Source organism: Equus asinus, chromosome 4, assembly GCF_041296235.1.
Source record: "Equus asinus isolate D_3611 breed Donkey chromosome 4, EquAss-T2T_v2, whole genome shotgun sequence".
NCBI classification, from domain to species: Eukaryota; Metazoa; Chordata; class Mammalia; order Perissodactyla; family Equidae; genus Equus; species Equus asinus.
In genome coordinates this window covers 95574106-95598522 of record NC_091793.1, presented here as the reverse complement: position 1 = coordinate 95598522, position 24417 = coordinate 95574106, and the positions used below count along the sequence as shown (strand labels likewise).

Here is a 24417-nt window from a genome sequence, read left to right as displayed (position 1 = left end):
TTATTCCCCAAAAACTTTTGGGTGTCCTTATCAGACTTTTGAAGACTCTGCCAAGAGGAACTACACACCATAATAAGGAATCCAAGTTCATTTTCTCAGCAACAAATGTGAGAAAAGTCTACAGCAGACACTGTGATGGAGCACAAGAGTACTGGCTCTGGAGCCAGAGGAACTACGATCAAGTACCTCTCCTCTCACCTACTGCTCCACCTACCGAGTCCTTTTCCACCCACAGGCTCACTTTTTTCCACCAGTAGTAATTACACCTGCATCATCCTACTCTCATGAATTTTTTTAAAAGTCATGTATCGGAAAATTATACAAATGTCAATTACTATTACATTTTAAATCCCTTGCTTATCTTTCTCTCTATTCTTGATTTCAATAATGACTCTGTAAGACAAAGAATAAAGGAGAAAGGAAGTGGGATTGACAAAAATTTTGCACCTAATTTTTAGATGGTATATTTAAAATAACATATTGACCAAAAAATTAGCCAAATCAGGGGCCGGCCCAGTGGTATAGGGGTTAAGGTCACCGCTCCACTTCAGCAGCCAGGGTTCACCAGTTCAGATCCTGGGCGCGGACTTATGCACCACATATCAAGCCATGCTGTGGCAGGTGCTCCATATATAAAGTAAAGGAAGATGGCCATAAATGTTAGCTAGGGCTAATATTCCTCAGCAAAAAAGAGGAGGATTGATGTTGGATGTTAGCTCAGGGCTAATCTCCTTAAAAAAAAAAAAGAAATTACCTAAATCAATAATAAACATTTAATATAACTGAGGAAAGAAGATATGTTTAGATAGAGCTATATTCACATTTCGGAAAAACTTGCTGGTACTGGTCAAAGAGAAAAGGTATCCAATAAAACGAAAACAAGAGAAATAATTTTAAAAATTCTCAGAATGACAAAAACCGTAGGATAGCATTTTTAAAGTGGTAACCAAAAAAAACCCCTTTCTTACACACTGAATAAGCAATAAAGAGGCAACCCATTCTTTTCCAGATTGTCACCTTGCCAGTAAAGGGTTATATAAAACCTACTCTTAGCCTGAAAACTTGTTATAGTAATTATTAAATATGTGAAAAACTCCATTAGGCTCTTAAAGTTAATATAATTGTAATTTTTAAATGAATAAACATAGTTATCTCTTATTATATCTAGTGAATCTGATTTCTGGATCCATTTTATACATATGACTCTTGACTTCTACACTATAGTATGATTATATGTATATATATAACCTTTAAATATGTAATTTTATCCTATTCCACGGACCAGTATATCAGTAATGAAGCACCCCAACTTCCAAGCAGCAAAGGAGTAATGGATGGCAACCGATAGGTGCTAATCATTTTGATTGATCCCAAAGAGATGTCAGAGAGAAGATCTGATGTATCATTATACTTTGGGATTTACACAAATATAGTGAAATTTTTTTAAACTTTCTATTGGGTTCTTGAACCCCTATAATCTTCACTCAATACTCTAATTTAGAAGGATGTTATACATCCACATGCATTTGACCGCAGTGTATTTTATTTCTCTAGGAAAACAGTATCTCTATGGTACACTTTAAAATTTACCACCTACTTCATCTTTCTACACATTTAACCATGAAATATGGCAGCACACTTCGATGAATATTTAAATTTCTCTATCCTAACCCCAATGCTACTTTAGTCAAAGTGCTCTACAGTATATGAGAAATATCAGACAGTAATTACTTCCATTGCTGATAGCATTTGAGTTAGCTCTAAAATGCAGATGTAACTTGTTTTATCTAAACAGAGGTCTTCATGAAAATGTATCTGATCAATTTCTTAAGTCAACTATATTTTCCACTTTATGCATTATTATTTTAGGGAAAAAAAACACATACCAAGATATTTTGGCCTTACGCCATAATAAAAGAAATTACGTGTTACATTTTAGCTGACCTACTTTAATTAGATTTTGAAAGAGAAATTATCACACAAAATCCCAACACTAACACTCAAAATAAATCAAGCACCAGTTTAGCTCACTTAAGAAACAGGTGATAGGTATAATATTTTCCCAAACAATTTTTATTTGTCAATCAAATATTTTCCAGTGATTCTGAACTGGAGACAAGTTTGTCCTTCAGACGACATCTTGCAATGTCTGAGGACATTTTTTAGTTGTCATAATTGGGGGGGGCATGGCATTAGCTAATGGCGTTTAGTAGACAGAGTCCATAGATGCTGCTAAACATTCTGAACGCACAGGATAGCCCTCACGACAAAGAATTATCTAGCCCAAAGTGTCAATAGGGCCAAGGGTAGAAATCTTGCCTTAAATTAACATCACAATAAGGTTCAATAGGAACAATACTAATCAAAATGATTTTTCAGACCAGCAAGCAATAAAATTCAGGAAAATAATAATAATAGCTCAGATGTAGGGAGTATTTACCATGAACCAGGTCCTGTGTTATTAATTAGCTTACTCAGTGTTAATCACAGTGCTATGCGTTGGGCACCACTATTATTATCCCTATTACTTTAATTTATCCTAAAGTATACTTTAATACATCCCTATATACTTCAATTTAATTAATTATCTTGCTCAATGTTACCCAGCTTCCAAGGGGCTGAGCCAGGATTTCAACCAGTCTGCTAACTCCAGAACATATACTCGACTACATAACTACCTAGTCTTCATGTTTATCAGAGAACCTGCTTTCCGATATAGGCTTTTTTAAAAAAAAGCATCATATTTAATAAGATCTGTGAAAACCCCTGATGTATTATTCTCTATTGTAAAATTTCATTCTTGAAGATGTATAAAAGTTCAAGCACACAGCAGACGTCACTAAATCATTATTTATTCATTTATTGAGATTCTCATTTCAGTTGTAGCAAATGTACTAAAAATGTCTAGAAAAAATGAAAAATGCAACTAAGTGAAACACATCACACTAACAAGAAAATGAGAACAGAAAGCACTTAGCTTTAGTATAATATTACAAGGGTAAAAGCAAGTTAGAGTAGGAGAAAGGCTCATCAAATCATCAGGAGGCCTCATATTTTCAGCACAGCAGAGATAAGTTATAGGCTGTCAAAAATTCACTCAGGGAAAATACAGACTTACAAACTGGAAAGGATGGTGTATTAGTTTGTTAGAACTGCCATAACAAAATACCATAGAGTGGGTGGCTTAAGTAACAGAAATGTACTTCTCACAATTCTAGAGGCTAGAAGTCCAAGATCAAGGGGCTGGCAGATTTGGTTTCTCCTGAGGCCTATTTCCTTGGCTTGCAGATGGCAGACTTCTTGCTGCATCCTCAATGTGGGCATCCCTGGTCTCCCTTCCTGTTCTTATAAGGACCCCAGTCATGCTGGATTAGGGCCCAACCTTACAGCCTCATTTTAACTTAATCACCTCTTTAAACACCTTATTTACAAAAAATGGTACCTCCTGAAGTACTGGGATTGGGACTTAAACATTAGAACAAGGGGGTACACATTCTGCCAAATATGTTTTGGCACAATGTCCTTAGGCAAGGACAATTCCTAAGAAGACCCGGGGCTTAACTTGCCCAGAACTTTTTCATAGTGGACTAACAGAGCAATTTCTCAGATATTAGAAAAAATCTAAAAAACAGTTACGAGAATAAATAACACATCATAACATGCAGGTGCTAAACCTAAAGGGACATGGCCTGCCAGACCCAGCACAAAACTTGCTTTTGTCTACAAACGGCAATCATGGTTCTAGCAATAGCTCTGCAATGTTGTCCCCACATTTACCAGACGGGAAAAAAATGACTTTAATGGCAAAAGTGCAATGACAGTCAAAGTGTATTAGATCTCTGTCTTTATCAGTGAGCAGAAGAGCTAAGTGAAATCTGGAGCTCCTTCACTTTCAGTTGCTTTTTTGCTATTGCTTTTCTTGTTTTTTTTCCTAAACTCAGAGGAACGTCAGAACTGCTGCCTTGATCTAAGGCAGTTGTTTTCACTAGAATTTAAAGCCTGCTCCTCTGTGCCTGCCAAGAAAGCCAGATCCTAACTGCAGGATGTGCTTTTCTCTTCTCTGCTCTTGAAGCTACACCACTTGCGTCCAGAGCTGTCTGCCTACTCAGCAGGTCAGCAAAAACAAACAGAAAAAGATGAGAGTGAGGCAGAACAAGAAGGAAAAGACCAAATGGAAAGATGACTCAAGCAAGTGTCACAGAGGAACATTTTCTTAGAAAACATGGCTAATTGGAAGCAAGATAAGAAGGAGCATGGTAACAATAAAGAACATTTCTTAAGTGTAGGCAAATCAGTAACAATTATCAATCGTGTGTCATTTGAACAAATTTCCATTTCATTCTTTTTCTTAGTCTCCTATATCATGGTGGTTATGGTCGTCTCCTATCTCTTCTAACCACAGCAACCAAAACTCACACGAGTTTGACTGTAATAAAGTCTTCCCCTTCACACTATACCTGATTAGTTGTCCTTAAACAGCTTTTTCACATGATCTCATGTTCCTTTTCTAAAAGTTTCTTGAATTAAAAATTCACATCAGCTCTTAATTATTCTATTACTTCCTTCCATAATTTGGCCTCACCCTACAGGTCCATGATCCATCCTTATTACACACTAGTCCAGCACACATTGAGTTTAGTAATACCTGCCTCCTCATTATACTAAACGCATGTCACCAGTTAACCCAGAATGTCCGCTCCTTTTCCCTGTACTGATCATAGACACTTCACCTTCTGAAGCACAACTAATATCCAATTCATTCCCAAGTGATGGCTTCCAAATGGATAATACCAGAGTTGGACCTGACTATCCATCTACCCTCTGGCTATCTTACCCTGCATCTCCCACAGTTACCTCAGTTTAAACATGACTAACACTGAATTCATTATCTCCTCCAAAACAGCTGCTCCTGCCCAGGGGACCCTTTATATACTCAGTTAGCCAAGACAGACTTGAAAATCATCCTTCATTCTCCTTCCTCTTCACCTTTCCCCACATTTGACCATTCACTAAACCCTACTGAACTGACTTTTTAAAAGCGTCTAACATCTAGTTCTGCTTTACTCTTTCTTCTACCTTGTTATCCATCACCTCCCACCTAGTCCAAGAGCATGCCCTAACTCTCTTCCTTGTTACTCCAGCCTTTTTCAGTGCACCAAACTTTAGCTCTACAGTAGGGCAACCAATGCCCATCTTGATCTAGCACCTGGAGTACTGGTCAACCTGTATCACTGTCACATCCTCAAGCCAGCAATATCATCCTCTCACATGACTGACAGTGAATGTCTCCAAGCTTTTACACAGGGAGGACCTCTATCCGAAATTCCCTTTCTTTCATTATCCTTCAGATAAGTTCCTATACGTCCTTTAAAGCAGTTCAAATGCACCTATTTGATGAAGTCCTCCCTGACTTCACCATGCAGACTTGGTCATGCCTTCCCCACAATTCTAGAGTATTTTGTACAAACTCTGTTTTGACATTGGTAATGTTATAATATAGATCTTACACATTATTTCTGTGAGTAACTTGTGAGCAATTTGAAGGTTTGAGTCATGCATTTTTTAATTTTTATAGTTCTAGAAAATATCAGGGTAATTATTCCACAGAAGATTTTAAATTCATGCATGAGAAGTGATTCAACAAAAAAGGATTAATTATATAATACATGTGTAGCACCATACTAGTTGAAAACAGTAAAAAACTAGATAAACCATAAACTTTTTTATAGATGTAAGAGTAATGCTGATGTTTTATTTAAAAACCTAAAACATTACTTAGCTTCTGAGCCTTCACAAGATGGTAAGCCTTGGAATCTTATGATTTATACTAAAAATGAGTACTGGTATGTTAATATTACTATAACAATATTGAAATAAAAACAATGAGCTACTACATGTGGCATGATGTCTTGTGAAATATCCCACACAGATCCTAGAACACAAGAAAAAAACATTACTATTACATGAGATGAAAATTGATACTCAATAAAAGAATATCTATTATATCAGTGAATAACTAGTTGTAACCAATTCAACTAAAAGGAAAGGAATATTTTGCTATTTTCAAAGGCTTGTGATGAGGTCTTTGTATATGTTACTTACACTCAATATCATTTGTATATCATTACTTACACTCAATATTATTTGAAAATGAAATTTGGGGATGTTAGGAAGCAATCCAATAAAACAAGAAAGATGCTTACTTTGAAAACAGGAAAAATACTTTCAAGGAGATATTTTTAAGAGATATCAATTTATATTACATATGAAAACCATTCATTTCAACCTGTACATAAATGATAATATTATGCTTTAGAAAGTTTTTCGCCAGTTTCTCTAGAAAATTAACTAGATGTTGAATTATATTCCTTTTTGTAATCCATAGTCCAAGATCTATTTCATTAAAGAATTTTGTCCGGGTAGCTTTCAATTAAGGTCTTAGTTTTTATACTCTTGAATTGAGTCTTCTCATAAATTCAATCTATACGTTAACTTCACACATCTTGCTAATTCTTACTTCTATGACTTGGACCTCTAATGCTTGTCTTATTAACACCTTTCCCATTCTCCCCACTTATTTATAAATATACATGTTCTTCTTTTTTCAAAATCTAATTCAAATCTGATCCCCTACAGAGCCTGATATATTTAACCTAGCCCAGATCTTACTCATCTCTTCCCTTTTATTTATTTATATTTTTTCTGAGGAAGATTTGCCCTGAGCTAATATCCATTGTCAATCTTCCTCTTTTTTTATGTGAGCCACCACCCCAGCATGGCCGCTGACAGATGAGTGGTGTGGTTCCATGCCCGGGTAACCAAACTCAGGCCACCAAAGTGGAGCACATTGAACTTTAACCACTAGGCCATGAGGGTTGGCCCCCATCTCTTCCATTTTAATTTAAGTATCATCAACATGTTTACTATGTTATTTTCAAGTACGTAAATTTTAATTCTCAGCTGATTTTTTGACACTGAACCTAAAATTTTTATCTCCTTCTATGCAAAGAAGATATTCAATAAATATTTTGACTTAGCTATAAATGTATTTATAATTCTCTATTCTCTATTGTTTATACTATAGACATGGTTTTCAATTCAGTTTGCTTCATTTGGACAGATAGTGTTTTACTTTCTTAAAGACCCATATGTCTACAAACAAGTGACTAGCAAATAGTTGTTCACTTAACCATTTCACAGATATCTTATATCTATGTGTAATGGATGTATACATGCATGTGTGTGTGTGTGTGTGTGTGTGTGTATGTGTGTACAGCATTTAATATCCTTAAAGTAAAACTAAGAGTAGAGATTTTGGAAATGTTGATCTTTCAAGGTAACCCAGTTACATCTCAGGACAAGGATTCTATGTACCACTGATTCTTTTTCTCTTTTCCTTTGCTTACACTATTTCCTCTTTGTACATGTTTTTTTTTATATCAAATTACTAATACTGAGCACAATTCTTTACAAGTTCTAGGTTCAGCATCTCAGTCACATCTTTCCCACTTTACCAAATGCTCCCTAGAGTTCATCAATACTGGCCTTCTTTCACTTTCTTGGAAGACCCTGGCTGCCACCACCACAGTGCCTTTGCACATATTAGTCTCACTGCCTTTGCATGGTTAACTCAGATCATTCAGATTTTAGCTCAAAAGAAACTTCCTCAAAAGGCTTATGATCTCTCATTTTAGGTTAGGTGTTTTGTTATACGCTCATATGGCCACCCTGGACTATTCCTTCATAGTATTACAACTGTTTGTAATTTTGTAGTTGGTCAATATCTGTCTCCCCACCAAACTAAGATTAACATAGTATTCCCAGGAGCAAGTACTATGCCTCAGGAACACAGTAAACACACAACAAAATGAATGAAGTCTTCTCATCTGTGCTGCCATAGCACAAGCGTTCTTAAATATACTTTCATTCGTTTATTCAGCAAATAATAAACGAGAATCTTATACATAGCAGGAATAATTCTAAGAGCTATGGTAAAGAAGTGAATGAAATGGTATCTTCTGTCATAGGAATGACATTATATTTGGAGGAAACAGAAAATACATAAATAAATAAGTAAATAGATAGATAGATGATGGATAGATAGATAGGAAAGAAGCTTTAGAGAGCACTGTGCACTTTCAAAATGATTCTGCTATTGCCTGGGAGACTGCTTAAACACAGCAGTCAGGAAATTCCTCTCTGAGGAAGTGACATTTCAGCTATGACCAAGAAATAAGACTCAAATGATAATGCCATCACATAGTAACCTGGAGTAAAAGAGTCCGCTAGCTAGTCTGCCCCATTGGCTATAAGTTCCTTTCTTTGAAAGTAGTGACTAACCTCAGTACTTAGAATCACGAGAAGCACATAATAGATACTCAGTACATGTTTCTAAGATGACCAAAAAAAGCAAAACTGTGTGATTAACGGGGCAAATGTCATCATTTGCAATACATCTGCTGCATCAAGTCACAGAGTTCATACATTCTGAGGTAAAGACACAGTTCTTGTACAGAAAGAATGTCACTTGCATGTGATTTTTATAAATCAATTATAAGCCATTCCAGTTTTAAATTTGAAGCTTGATTCCACTCAATAAATTTAAATTTACCAAACTCTTAGTTTATATAATGCCATGGAAAGAAACAAACATTATTAAATGATAGTGTTTACTGTCACAAGGTTTACAAACTAGTCAGGAAGACAAACCTGAAAAAAACTAACTATAAACCACACTACAAGGCATGAAGTTTGATGGAAACACAGAGGAGGCTGAGAGGAGGCAGCCTTCAAATCTTGAAAGGACTGTTCAAGGCACAGAACAAAAGAAAATACACAGGCCTTTTCCCTAGGGTCTTATATAAGCTTACAATCCAAGGGAAAAATGCATCAATATGCTATTTAACTGAATAAACTGCGTGTTCCTTGTTAAATTGACAGTTGTCCCACTTCCTCTGAATTTTTCTCTTTCTCTCTGTCTTTACTTTCTTAAAAATCAGGAAAAAAATAAATTGGCGGCTGATTTGTGGCTGGACACAAATTATGGTGATTTAACATAAAGTCTTAGACACAACTTTGTAATGAGGGAAAAAAATCATACCTTAGTTCAATTTTATTTTTTAGTTAGTGTAACAGATTGTACATAAACAAAGAAGAAAAAGCAATAAAATCTATATTTAAATTAGATATGCATTATAAACCTCATCTCTGACATCATGATGATTTTGGAAGACACTGGAAGTTTCCTATATCAGCAGTAACTATATAGAAATTATGTTTTATATCATAAGAGAGTTTCTATAGTATCAGTACAAATTCTTCTGTCTGTTTAAAAATATATACTCTCAATAGGATAAGCCAGGCTGAAGGAATTCTGAACTTCTGATTTGTCAATAGGTTTTACGGTCATCTTGATGATTTACATAAATTAATTCATGGTGCACTTCTTTTTTGTGTGTAAATTTAATACTGTATTTTCATTGGTTTTGATCAATTCTGTCATAACATTTGCTCAGAACGAAACTATAGCACATTATCTAAGATAAAAAGTACAATTAAAAGGCAATGAAAAATTTGCATTTTCTAAATCTATCACAAAAACTCCCTCTTCAAAACAAACAAACAAAACATATTTCTCAGAAGCAAGGCCTGAATGCCTAAAAGTAATGATGTACTTACTGTGAAAAACAAGCAAAAATAACAGTCTAAAAAATGTCCAGAGAATTTCCCATTTAAGCTAGCTTGAGTAATTTCTACAACAAAACACATTCAGCCATGAAGAAGCCACATTTCATAAGACCCTTCACAGGCCCTGAAATCTATAAAAGAAAGATTTTTATTAAAGAACAAGACAACCACTGAATTTACAATACCAATCCATCTGAGATGTGTGGTTTAGCTTACAATTGTGTCCTGCTCATAACGAACAGTCAAACCAAACCTATATAATCACATGCTTTAGCTGCAGTCCTAAACTTTTTATATGAGTTTGATATTTTTCCTACTGAAGAAGTTTCATAGCAGCACTTTCTACAAAAACAGATGTTCTCTTTAAGATTACCACATGGTATTATATAGAGAACGCAAGAGCCTTATGAATAATAATGAAGAGGTTAGAGCATGCTGATTTAAAATAAAAGTATTTTACCTTTGCCAACTTTTTCCTAGATCTTGCTGATGAAATAATTTTTCTCTCCAGTTGTATAATTACTAGCACCTACCTTAAGAGTAAAATATTTCCATTTAATTGTTTTGATGCATAGAAAAGCAGAAAGGATATTCTCCCTAAATAAGCAATATAATCAAAGTAATTTTATAATAAATTGTGAATAATGGCCATTCCCTACATGTCAGGCATCATTCACAGAACTTTAAAGGTATTACCTCATTAATTATCACAACAACTCCAAGAGGTAGATGTTACTATTATTATCTTACTTTACAGATGAGGACAGTGAAACACAGAGGTTAAAAATCTGCCCAGGATTGTACAGCTGACTTGTCGTAGAGCAAAGATTTGAACCAAGAGAACATGATTTCAGAGTCTACACTTTTATCCCTTAGTTTATACTACTTCCTCATAAGAGAAAATCATAATCAAACTATATCTCACTCAACATACCAAAATGGCAATGCCTAAGAAGCATCAGAAAGATGCCTTAAATTCGAATATATTTGGTTTAGGCTTTAAAGAACTGCAAAATGACCTTCTTGATTTGGCATTTTCATATTTTAGTTTTGCATGTCCTGGACTTTTAGCTTCCCCCCATCTGAAATACAAATTGTGCGTGTGTGTGTGTGTGTGTGTGTGTGTGTGTATCTTCTGTGTCAGAAAGCAATTTGACTGAGACAGGAACCAGTTGTGGCTCTTTATCTACAATACCTACAAGTGTCTGAAAAACACATAGTAGGCATTTGAATGAATGATTATTTAATGAACAAATACATGAAGGAACTAACCATAAATACGTTATTCAGTAAAAGGACCTCAGAAAACATCCTCTATAGACATGAAAGACCGGAAACAGTCTATGAATTACAGTGAGCAACTACACCTGACATCTGTCAGCACCTAAAAGTTTAAGAATTTCCTTCATATACACCATTTTTCAAAATACCAGAAGGACTACACTGCTATCTGCACTTTATATTTAAGGAAGTAAGTTTCCTAAGAAACTCAGTCAAGATAATATAGTTAGGCAGTGGTATAATCACCACCCAATTATTTTCTTCTGACTCGTAACTGGGTCATTTTCCACTGCGTACACTCCACAAAAAGAACAAGTTACATCTTACTTCATACCCCTTCTTGAAGATTGATATGGTATGTCAAATCACCTTTAATTCCTTATAATAACTTCCCTACATTTTTGAATCATAAAAGTTAATAAAATTGTTGCTTCTTGTTTCAAAATATACAAGAATCTGTGTTTATTAGGCACTTATATAAACCATGACTTCTAGAGCAGTGGTTCTCAAACTTTACCGCACATTAGGATCATTTGAGGAGTTAAAAAAAAATCCTGATACTCATTCTACAAACAATAAATTTAAAATAAGAATCCCTGGGACTAGATCCAAGGCATCAGTAGGTCTTTAAAACTTCACAGGTGTTTCCATGGGCAGGCAAATTTGTGGACCACCCCGAGTTTTCCTTGACTCTTAAAGTGCTTTGTTTACCCCCTTGTTGGATTAGAGGACAGACTTTTGTTAGGTTGTAGAGGTCAAAGTAACACATGATGGTGTAAACAAAAAAGAAAAATATTTTAATTAGAAAAGGAAAGTGTGTGAAAAAACTGTGCGTGCGCGTCTACACACACACTCACACCCACAGACATGGGCCACTAAGAATATATCTTAAAACTGTATATTTTCTTGCCATTACTTGTTCATCAAATGAATAAATGATAAGTCAAGGCTGATTTACACCTTAGGAATGGATTCTGAGATGTATAAACTGCCTTGTGGTGAAACAATTATTCTCTCAGAAGCTTTTGTTTTCTCATCATTCTATAAATTTTGCATAAGTTAAACAGCATTTACCATGATGGTATCTGTAATGCAGAATTTGTGGTTCACATTCTAGACAATTAGAACATATCAGGTATATCAGGGGATCAATTATGCTATTTTTAGTATAGATAAACTTAAATAAAGGAGTTATAATATGAAATGTTCTCATTTTATGATCAAAGAAGGCCTCCAGAGAAGTTACTGTTGCCATAGCAGTACTCTTTAAGTTGGACACTAACAGCTGGCATACTGCATCAAAAAATAAGACAAAAATTCAATTTGTCTTAATAAACAATTCTTCAGAATATATACATTTATATATACTTTGAGGAGAAATAACCAATCAGTCCTTATTAGGGACAAATTAAAAATACTAGAACAAAGAAATCATCTGAAAGTCAGTACAGAGTAGAAACCCAGTTTTATAAGTCTATCCACAACAAAGACTTGTGTATCTACAATATTAGGCATGGAAGTAGATCTTCATCTCGGAGAGAATTATTTATTCTTCCTCCTCCCTTCAACTGTGACTAAGGGTTCAATCCATATTTGCAGTATAATAATGCAAAAATTCTAAAACATGTTAAAAGTGTATATATATTATAGATTTTGCTAAAGCATACCTTAGAAAAATAGTTTTGCTATACTTAGTTATGAGGTGTTCTCATTACAAATTCATTTATTCGACAAAGTATTCAACAACTATGTATCAGATATCTCCTACATTCTAATCATTGGTCTAGGCATTAATAAATAACTGATCAAAACATCTCTGCCTTCACGGATCTAATCTTCTGTTTAAACTTAAAAATCAAATCATAGTTTAAACGACTCCACTTTGAAAGAGTTTCCTACTTAAAAAAAAAATGAGGTTAATCAGTGTGGGCAAAATATAACCTAGTTCTGGGGCCAATTTAAAGTTCTAGGTAACACTAAATGTCAGTGCCCATTTGAGTTCCAACAGACCATTAAATCACATGAAAATAATTAAGCTACAGGTTATTCGAATTCACTTCTATATCAAGTAATCTTTTAATGCAAAATATTTTCTGCTAAAAAATATCATACACACACACATACCATTGAATAATGGAAATAGAGATGTGATGAGCAACAAGTAAACCAAGAGAAACCAAAAACTTCACTTATTGACTCTAATTTTATCCTGAAAACTTATTTGTCCTCTTCCAAAATACACAATCATATTGTATGTAGTCTTTTGTGTTTGCCTTCTTTCACTTAGGAAAATCCAGTTGAGATTCATCCATGTTTCTGTGTATATCAGTGGTTCATTCTATTTTAGGGCTGCCTGTCCACTCTGTGGTTCTACCACAGTTTGTTTATCCATTCACTGGTTGAAGGGCATCTTGAACGTTTGCAATTTTTGATGATTATGTGAAAAGCTGCTACAAATATTTATGTATAAGATTTTGTGAGAACATAAACTTTCATTTCTCTTGGGTATATGCCTAGTATTACAACTGCTAAGTTATATAGGAAGTGTACGTTGAACTTTATAAGAAACTGCCAAACTGTTTTCCAAAGTAGCTGGACCATTTTGCATTCTCACCAGCAATGTATGAGAAGTCAAATTGTTCCACATCCTCCTCAGCATTCACTATGGTCAGTTTTTCTTTCTTTTTTTTTTTTTTTTTGGTTTTTAATCTATAATAACAGGTTGTAGTGGTATCTGATTGTGTTTTTAATTTGCATTTCCTTTATGACTAATGAGGCTGAGCATCTTTTCATGTGCTTAACTGCCATCCATATATCTTCTTTGGTGAAGTACCTATTCATGTTTTACCCATTTGTTTTAATTGTATAGTTTTTCTTACTATTGAGTTGTAAGAATTCTTCATATATTCTGGAGCCAAATCCTTTGTCAACTTGGTAATTTGGAAACATGTTCTCCCAGCCTGTGGCTTTTATTTTCATTGTCTTAGCAGTGTCTTCCACAGAGCTAACATTTATTTTAATAAAGTTAAATATATTAATGTTTTCTTTTATGGATCATGGCTTTGGTATCATTCCTAAGAATTCTTTGTCTTATCCACGTCACAAAGATTTTTCTCTTATGTTCTCTTCTAGAAATTGTATAATTTTATGTTTTACATTTAGGCCTGTGATCATTTTGACTAAATTTTTGTATCAAGTGTAAGATATGGTCAATGTTTATTTTTTTACATATAGTTGTCCAATTGTTTCATTTATTGAAAAGACTATCTTCTCTACTGAATTTCCTTCACACTGTTTACAAAATTGACAATATTAGCGTGGGTGTAGTTCTGGAGTCTCTCTCTCTTTCCCCCAAGATCTAGTCACAGACAACACTGGTTTCTATGTAGAAAATTCCAAAAACTCTATAAAACAACTCCTAGAACAAATAAGTGAATTTACTAAAGTTTGCAGGCTATAAGGTCAATGTAAAAAAAAATCAATTGTATTTTCACATACCTTGTTCCTATTCTTAGGGGAAAAGCACTTAATCCTTCACCAATAAATATGATGTCAGTTATTTTCTTAATAGGTATCTTTTTCAGGTTAAAGGATTTTCCTTCCATTTCTAATATTTTAAGAGGTTGATCATGAATGGATATTAAATTTTGCCAAATGCTTATTCTGCATCTACTGAGATGCTCATATAGATCTTCTTCTTTATTCAATTAATATGGTGAATTACATTGATTTTCAAATGTTAAACAAGTTTGGGATTCCTGCATAAATTCACTTGTTCATGGTACGATATCCTTTTAATATATGGTTATATTTGCTTTCCTAAAATGTGAAGATTTTCGCGTCTGTATTAATAGAGATATTGGTCTGTCGGTTGGTAGTTATTTTTATTTTCTTGGTGTTTTATGTGTGGTTTTGGTATTAGATGAATCCTGGCCTCGTAAAATGAGTTGAAAGTGCTCCTTCTATTTTCTGGAGGAATGGGTAGAATTTGTACTATTTCTTTCTTAGAAGTTTAGTAGAATTCACCAGTTAATCTATCTGAGCCTAGACTTTTCCTTGTTAAATGATTTTTCACCAAAAATAGGACAACACATGGAATCTATTTTTCATAAGAGAAATTTGGTATTTTATGTCTTTCAAGGAATTGGTTTATTTTATCTAAATTTTTGAATGTATGGTATAGAATAGTGTATAATAATCCCTTAATATCTTTTAATCATCTGTAGGGTCTGTATGAAACACCCTATTTCATTTTCAACTTTGAAAATTTCTGCTGTCTCTGTTTTTCTTCCACAGTCAGTCTAGCTAGAGGTTTGACAATTTCAATGCTTTTTATCAAACATCACCTTGCAGTTTCATTAATTTCTCTACCGTTGTGGGTTTTTTGTAAATTTCACTGATTGTTGCTCTTATCTTTATTATTTTCTTCCTTCTGCTTGTCCTAGGTTTAATTTGCTCTTTTTTGAATAGTGTCTTAAGGTAGAAGATTAGATTACTGATTTGTGTCCTTTCTTCTTTTCTAATATAAGCATGTAATGCTATGAATTTCCCCCTAAGAGCTACTTTAGCTGTATCCTACAAATGTTATCATTTGATATTTTCAATATTAAAAATATTTTCAATTCCTCTTGAGACTTCCTCTAGAGTTTAATTATAAGCGAATTTAATTTCAAAATATTTGAGGGTTTTCCAGGTGTATTTCTGTGTTTTATCTTTAGTTTATTTATGTTCAGTGAACATGCTTTCTATTCTTTTGAAACCATTAAGGTTTATTTTATGACTTGGAATATGGTCTATCATGGTGAATGTACCAAGTGCACTTGAAAAGAATGTGTATTCTGCTATTGTTCTCTGGACTGTTACATAAATGTCAATTTGGTCAAATTAGTTGATTGTGTTGTTTGAGTCTATTTTATCCTTATTTATTTTCTTTCCAGTTGTCTTATTAATTATGATAGAGAAGTGTTGCAGTCTTCAATTATAATTGTGGGTTTGTCTATTTAACCTTTCAATTCTATCCATTTTTGCCTCATATATTTTGAATCAATGTTGTTAAGTACATGCATATTCAGGATCATATGTCTTCTTGGAAAATTGACTGCTTTATCACTATTTAATATCCTTCTTTAACCCTGTTAATGTACCTTATTTAAAGTCTACTGATATTAATATAGCTACTTCAGCTTCCTTTTGGTTAGTATGTCCATGATCTATCTTTCTCAATTCTTCTACTTTAAGTCCATCTATCCATCTATTTAAAGTTAATTTCTTACATACTTAGATACTGCTTTTGTTACCAAATCTGTTATTGTCTTTAAATTAGTGTATTTAGACTCTTTTCATTTAATGTGATTATTAACATTATTAGATTAAAAAAACTACCAACTTGCTGTCTTTTTTCTGTTTCATCTTTGTTTCCCCTCCTTTTTCTGCTTTTTATTATTTTTTATGATTCCATATTAGCTCTTCTATTGACTTATAATTTATAACTCCTTTCAAAAAAATGTCTAATGTCTACCCTAGGGTTTAAATTATACATCTTTACTTAATCGGTCAACCCTCAAATAATATTATATTGCTTCATCTGTAATGTAAGGATGTTATGACACTATATTCACAATTCTTCCCCCTCCCCTCATTTGTGCTATTTTTTCTTATATTTTATTTTTACATGTGAAATATACCTTTCATTGCTACTATTTTTTGCTTTAGACAATTAGTTATATTTAAAAGCAATTAAAAATATAAGAAAAGTGAATTTTACTTTTACATCCATTTATTTCATTTTCAGCACCCTTCATTTGTTTCTGTATATCCAAGTTTTATCTGGTATCATATTCCATATCCCTAAAGAGCTCCTTTAACAATTTTCATAGAACAGTTGTGCTGACAATGAATTCTCTCTAATTTTGTTTGTCAGAGAACAGTTCTATTTTTTCTTCACTGTGCTAAATTTCAATAGGCATTGAATTCTCGATTGACAATTGTTTTCTTTCAGCATTTTTAAAGAAGTCACTCCTTTGTCTTTTGGCTTGCGTAATTTCTGATGAGCAGCCTGCTGTACATAATATGTCTTTTCCTCTGGATGCCTTCAAGATTTTCTTTTTGTCTTTGGTTTTTAGCAATTTGAATACAATTTGTCTTGCATCTGTGTTTGAGTGCACATTAATTTATTCTTTGAGATTCTTCAGTCTGTGCTTTAGTGTCTCTCATTGATTTTTATTCATTAAATTCTCAATGTTTTTCTTATTAATTTTTGAAAATTTTGTACCATTATTTTTTCAAACATTTCTTTGGTCTTGTTTTCTCTTTCTTCTCCATCTGGGATTACAATTACACACACACAAAATTACTTCTTCTAGGATTACAAACACTACTTGATATTGTATTATAATGCTTGATTTGTTTGGATTTTTCTGTTTTTAGACTTTCTTCCCGTCTTTGTTTTTCAGTCAGAGTAATTTCTGTGGACCTACATTCAAGTACAATAATTCTTTCATCAGCTGTACCAAGCATACTGCTGAGCTGATCAAAGGGATTCTTCTTTTCCATTACTGTTTTTCATTACTAACATTTCTGTTTCATTCTTTCTTACGATTTCCAGCTCTGCTAAAATTACCTACATGATGTGCATATTACTCACCTTTTACATTTGATCCTCTAAAATATTAATAGTAGTTATTTTAAATTTTCTGTCTGATAGTTCTATTATCTCAGTCATATCTTTGTCCGGTCCTGTTAAATTCTTTTTAATCTTGGCATTGTGTCCATTTTATTGCACCATTTTGTGTGCCTCATAAATTTGTTTAAAGCTGAACATCTTGTGTAGGGCGTTAAAAACTGAGTAAATAGATTTATGTTTTTAAGTGAGAGTGATTGTCCTTCTGCTAGAGCTAGAGTTTGAATCAGTCTACTCAGGAGTTGAGCTGGGCTTGGGATTTGTAGTTACCATGGTTATTCTGGCACCACGAGCTTCAAGTTCCTCTAGTATTATCTTGTGTTTACGGTAGGGACTAGTTGGATAGAGAATTTCCCTCAATGGCAGCTCCACTCCCAACTTTAGGTCTTCCCTTTGCTCTGCATCTCAGAGAAAGTCTCTCTGCATGTGCTGTTACTCACCCAGCAGCAATTTACTGTTATCTGTTATTTGAAATTTGTTATCCTGGTTGGTGTGGGAGGAGTCTGGTGGGTGTTCTCTGTTTTTCTGATTAACTCTATTCTGATTAAGCCTGTACTGGAAGAGATGCTTTCTGAGGGCTCCAGCCAATTTTTTTTTTTTTTTTTAATGAGCATCCTTTGAGGTCCATGGAGAAAAGCCTGCAAGTGAGTGCAAATTCTGCTTATGTCTGCAGCCTGTAGGGATACAATATTCTCTTTCTGGCCCACATTGCCTTTATTAATTAGATAAAGAGTTTAGCTAAATTCTTTTTTTTAAATTTGTTTATGGAAATATATTTGACATATAACATTGTGTAAATTTAAGGTGTACAACTTATTGATATGACATATTGATATTTATACACTGTAATATGCTTGCCTTTGTAGCAATAATTAGCACGTCTATCATGTCACATAATTACAATTTCTTTTTAGAGGTTGGAATAATTAAAATCTAGTATCCTAACAAGTTTGATGATTATAATACAATATTGTTGTCTATATTCACTACACTGTGCATTAGATCTCTAGGACCAATTTACTACTTGTTGCTAGTTTATACCCTTAAATAAAATCTCTCCAACCCTCCACCCTGCATCCCCTGGTAGCTATCATTCTACTCTCTGTTTTTATAAGTTTAACTTTTTTATATTCTGCATATAAGTGATATCATACCTTACCACTGGCTGCTGGCATCTACCCCAGGCAAACAAGTGCTCATGTCTTATCTTAGGTTTCAGGTTAGTTGGTTGCCCTACGACCTCAGCTCTCTGATGTGTTGAAGAAAAATTGTGAATTCACAAATTGTGCAGTTTTTTGTTCTTGTTTTAACAATGAGAATGATGCTCCCTCTAGATTTCTATATCCCAAGCAGAAAGCGAATTCTCTTGTTTAGTTATTAATCCATATATTGTATCATATTTCTTTATGCAAGTATGATTATGTCCCTTAAAATGCAGCAGAATTAAAAGCTATGACTAAAGTATAAGCAAATTCTAATAAAGATAAGTCAGGTTAAATAATAAATAAATTTTATGTACTCCAGCAAGGCCTCAATTACTCTAAGGAATTATCTAAAATAATCACAGGGAAGTTATCTATTATTTATTAGAACTCGTGGAATATTTTTAAGATGTTAGAAGATTGGAAATAGGCAATTATGTTGCCTTTTCTAAAAGTGTATATTTATGTAGAAAGAAGTAAATGAAGGAATAATCCCCCAAATGATAGGGATACTTAACTAAAATTTCATGCTTGGGATTATACTGGTACAAATCATAAAAGAAAATACCAATTTGCAAGCTATAATAAAATTACTGGCTATTGAATTTTAAAATATCATCATGCTCTTGTGAAGAATAAACTTATCAGACTAATCAAATTTATTTCCATAGCAAAATAGCACAAGCAAAATAGTAAGCCATAATATACTATGACCTTACGTAGCTTCTGATTTTCCCTCAATGAAATAATTTTAAAAATCCAGAAAATATTGTTTAGGGCACTGTCAACATTTCCTTCAATTCATATCACTGTCAGTATCTCAAATACCCTCACATGCTAGGAAGTTCAGCATTACCTAAAAGTTTGCCATCCTTCTTTGGCTTCAATGCTTTAGATGTGTAGCTATTACCATGCGAAGACCAAGGTTCGTTTTTGATGAAAAATTTTATATTTTTCTTAAGAAAAGTTTACCAAATAAGAAGATATGTAATGATCATCTCACTCACAAATATTTTTGATACATAATATATGAGATATATTTTTACAACAAATATTCTGTTTAATTTTGTTGTTTTTTCTTTTTTTAATTCAACAAAATGTTGAGCTTATGCAAATGCCTTTGTCATTAAATGGTTCTGTGGAAATATCTGGAGATATATTTCCAGTTCCTATTTATCTATTCTCCCATGATATTTCTAGATATTATACAGAGTTTATTTTGTACATCTTTTCCTAATATTCTTTTCTTAACACTAGGAACGTTAAGTTTTCTTAATATTAGGTTACAATATCTTTCTTTTGAAAAATAAAACTCTTTTAAAAAATCTTTAATTTTTCCCAGGAAAGGTCATGCTTGAACAGTTCTAAGCTCATGGCTTCTGTGCTATATATCTCAGGTATCATTCACATAACTCCAAATGGAGAATTGTTATGGTTTGACATCTGAAAGAGGACTCATCTGGTGTGTGACAGATTTTCTCTAGTTAGATAGTTTGTCTATTCAGCAATCTGTCCCTGTTAATCCCACGCAACCTCCAGTCAAGGATCATTTTTTTTAAAGATCAAATATTAAAAATTGTAATCTGCTGATTACAGAAAAATAGACGTCAAGCAAGATTTCCATATAGTCAGCAAGGCTAATGCTGTGTCATTAACATTGTTCATTACAAGCAATGTAACAGAACAGTGGTAAAATAGGACAAATGAAACAGCTGAAGGGAAAGGAGGAACAAGGAAGAAGTGAGGAGTGAGTGAATGCCATCAATGTCATATGCCGCCAAGAGCTAAAGATTTGTTTAAATAGGTAAAATGGTTTCTGGCTCATTTTCTTTGACGTCTATATATCATTTGATACTGCTAAATCTTCCACTCTATATAAAACTCTCTATTTCCTTACATTCAGAGACATCCTACCTTCTGCTTGTCCTCCAGCTGAATGTTCCTTTTCAATCTGTTTTGTGATCTCCTCTTTTTCTAAGAGCAACTTAAATATTTGAGTCCTTGACCCTTTTCCTTTCTTACTATGGATGTCCAACCTGGGCATACTCATCTATTCTCATGATGAGGCATACTCAACTATATCTTCAGCTCCAAGTTGTCATTTAAGTTCCAGATTTCTATCTAGCTTCTATGGACTAAACTGTGTTCCCCCAAAATTCATATGCTGAAGTTATAACCCCTAAAGAGACTGTATCTGGAGACAGGGTCTTTAGGAGGTAATTAAGGTTAAGTGAGGTCATAAGGGTTGGGCCCTAATCTGATAGGACTGTGGTCTTATAAGAAGAGCAAGAGAGAAAGATCTCTCACTCTGTCTCTCTACCATGTGAGGACACAGAGAAAGTGGCTGTCTGCAAGCAAGGAGGAGAGCTCTCACCAGAACTTGACCATGTTGACACCCCAACCTCAAACTTCTAGCCCCCAGAACTGTGAAAAAATAAATTTATGTTGTTTAAGCCACCTAGTCTATGATGTTTTTTATGGCAATATGAGCTGACTAATACACCAGCTAACTATGGCTCATCTCTACCTGGATGTCCAACAGGTAACTCAAGCCAAACACATCTAATAATACTCATTATCTTTCCACTAAACCTGACAATCCCCTTGAATTATATATCTCATGTAATAGTAGCAAGCCAAAATATTGAGAACACTCTGATTCTCCTCACTCTTTACCTTCTGACAGCCAACCAGTCATCACATACCATAAATTATCTTTTCAATAAAGTCATAACTTAACGTCTCTCCACTAGTAGTGTGGCAATATTGAATCTCATTTCCTACGTGAACTATTTCAGTAGATTTCTCACTTCAAGTAGCTTCCTCACTTCAAGTTTTATACCTGAGCAATGCATCTTCTGCTGTAATATAATCAATTGAAAATGCAAATCTAGCAAGCCCCCCCAACCTTGAAACTTTTAGTTTTACCCATTCCTTATATAATGGCCTCCCTCCACTATGATCTAGGCCCTGCTTACCCTTCTAATTTACCTCTTGCTGCCTCACATGTATCCTCCTCTCCAGTCATTTATTCATATGTGAAGACTCAGTTCAAGACCCATTTTTTCCCCTAAGAAGCACTTCTTCATCTACTTTCCTTTAAAGAATCGACTGACCTGAATTTGATGAACATATTGCTTTACTAGTCTCTTCCACATTATGGCTCCAATCCCTCAAGGTAAGCGAACATATCCTATTGGTTAATTGTATCAAAGTGTCTGATACATAGTAGAACCTAATAAAGATCTGTTGAATAGAAGAAGGAACCAAAAAAATCAAAGCTCTGATGAGGCTACAATTAATATTCTGTAAGTTAAAAAACAGAATGATCATAAATAGGAAAATGGTTAATTAAATGGTGTTATAGTAAATAAAAATTATCTCCAAAAATCATTTTGTTAAATAAAAATAGTACAACATAAAACTGTATATACTGTTGGTCATGATTCAGTTAAGAATTAGAGCATGTGTGTGTGCGTGTGTGCGCGTGTGCGCGCATGTGTGTTTGTATACGTGCATGCTGGCATACACAGAAGATTACAAGAAAATATATCAAAACATGAACAGAAGCTACTCCCAGATGGTGGGATTAGAGGCAAATTTTATTTTATTTTTTGTTAAACATGTGTGCATTTTTGAAACACGACAATAAAATTATTATTCCTATAGCAAAACAAAGTATTAAATGGAATAAAAATGTTGAAAAATCTAAACAGTCCATTTGATTTTAAAATATGAGATCGGTAAAGCTTTGATTTAATTTATGTCTTAGTCAAGATTCTTAGGGTTGTAAGAATGAAGCAAAATAAATGAACAAACAATACAGGTAGAACTCAAAGAAGCCAAGACAAAGAGTGCAGTCAAGATTCTGGGAACTATAATCAGGAAATAAAAAGAGGTTTGTGACCTAGATCTCTATTTCTCTGAGGATACCTAATCTTTTGATCTTGGCCTTCTCCATACATCTGTTTCCTACAATCTGGCCCTCTCCTCCTCTCTTCCTCTGTTTTGGCTTTCTCTGCTTTTGTATATACATAGGTCAAGCAAGGCTAAACCCTTCCATCTTGAGTTTATATGATCTTGTTTGAGTGACCACAGAGACTAATATCTACAAATCCCAATTCCAAACTTCTGAGAGAATCTGATTGGCCCAGCTTGGATAAGGTGTGGCCAATCAGCTGTGTCCAGGTTCCTGGGGAGGGCCTAACAGAATTATACTCTACAAACATGGTTCCTTCTGCTATGGCTGTGAGTGGCAGTACATAGGAGACATTAAAGCCCAAACAATAAATAGCAATATATTAATGGCAAAATACATGAAAATGTAAAATATTTTTTTCACTTATATATTTTCTAGGTTTATGACTTTATCATTGAGGATATATCATCTGATATTTCCAAAAGAACAGTTCTCAGGTTGCTATTACCCTTGAATATCTAAATATAAAAATAGACAGGAATGATAGAACTATCACTAACAAAAATAATTATATGTCTACATTGTTTGCTCTTCTGATTGACTATACAGGTATCTGATTCTCAAAAAATCATTCAGATGTCATTAAAACAAATTAGAGAGACATAAAGTAAAGACCACTAGACATGGCATCCAAAGACCTGAGTCTCATTTCAGTTTTCCCATTTAGTATATATTTGACAATCTTAAAATTACTTAATTTCTCTTTTTGTTAGTTTCCTCAGTTGCAAAATGGAGAGAATGAAATCTGACATGCTTACTTCCTTGCACTACTATGAAGATTAAAGTGGATTAAAGGTACACTGATAAAAACAAACTTTGGGGGGCAAAAAGTAAGCAATATACAGTGACAAGTGTCAACAAATAACTTTATTTCCACCTGTACTAAAAATGTAAGTAGGAATTTGAAGACAATATATGTCATAATTAAAGCTCATTTCAGCACTTCTGAAAGCAGTTAAAATGTAACGTCAAATATCCTCCACATGAAGAACCACAATAAAATTCACAATGTGCATGTCAAGTTGCAGTGGCAACATATATATAGAATATGTTTTGAAAATAATAAAAATGGCTATCAGGGGCCAGCCCCACGGTATAGTGGTTAGGTTAGGTGCACTCCACTCCAGCATCCTGGGTTTGCAGGTTTGGATCCGGGCATGGATCTACACCACTTGTCAGCCATGCTGTGGCAGCGACCCATGTATAAAGTGGAGGAAGACTGGCACAGATGTTAGTTCAGGGCTAAACATCCTCAGCAAAAAATAATTAATTAATTATTACTTAATTTAAAAATGGTTGTCTATTTAGAGAAGAAAAGTTAATGCTACATTTCAGAGAAGAGCTAGTTTTGCTCACGTTTGGCAGAGAAATCTAAATACTTTTGTCCACAGCTATAGCAAATTAATTTTTGGGTGTTCAAGACATAAAAAATTAGTCATTCCATTTTTCCTAAATTTTTGGAAACTATGTAGATTTCTGAAATGTTACTATTACCAAAAAAAATCTTAGTAATTTATAAATAACAAAACTTTAAATAAAGTCTAAAGTAGTGTGCTCGTTGAGTAATTTCCAAAGACACTGTCCTTCAG

General features: G+C 33.8%; 1 protein-coding gene across 16 annotated transcripts in view; it reads right to left on the bottom strand.

Moving 5' to 3' along the window:
• The window catches only part of GALNT13 (polypeptide N-acetylgalactosaminyltransferase 13), a 470593-nt gene that overhangs the window by 338092 nt on the left and 108084 nt on the right, over nt 1–24417 (bottom strand). The window lies entirely within an intron of this gene.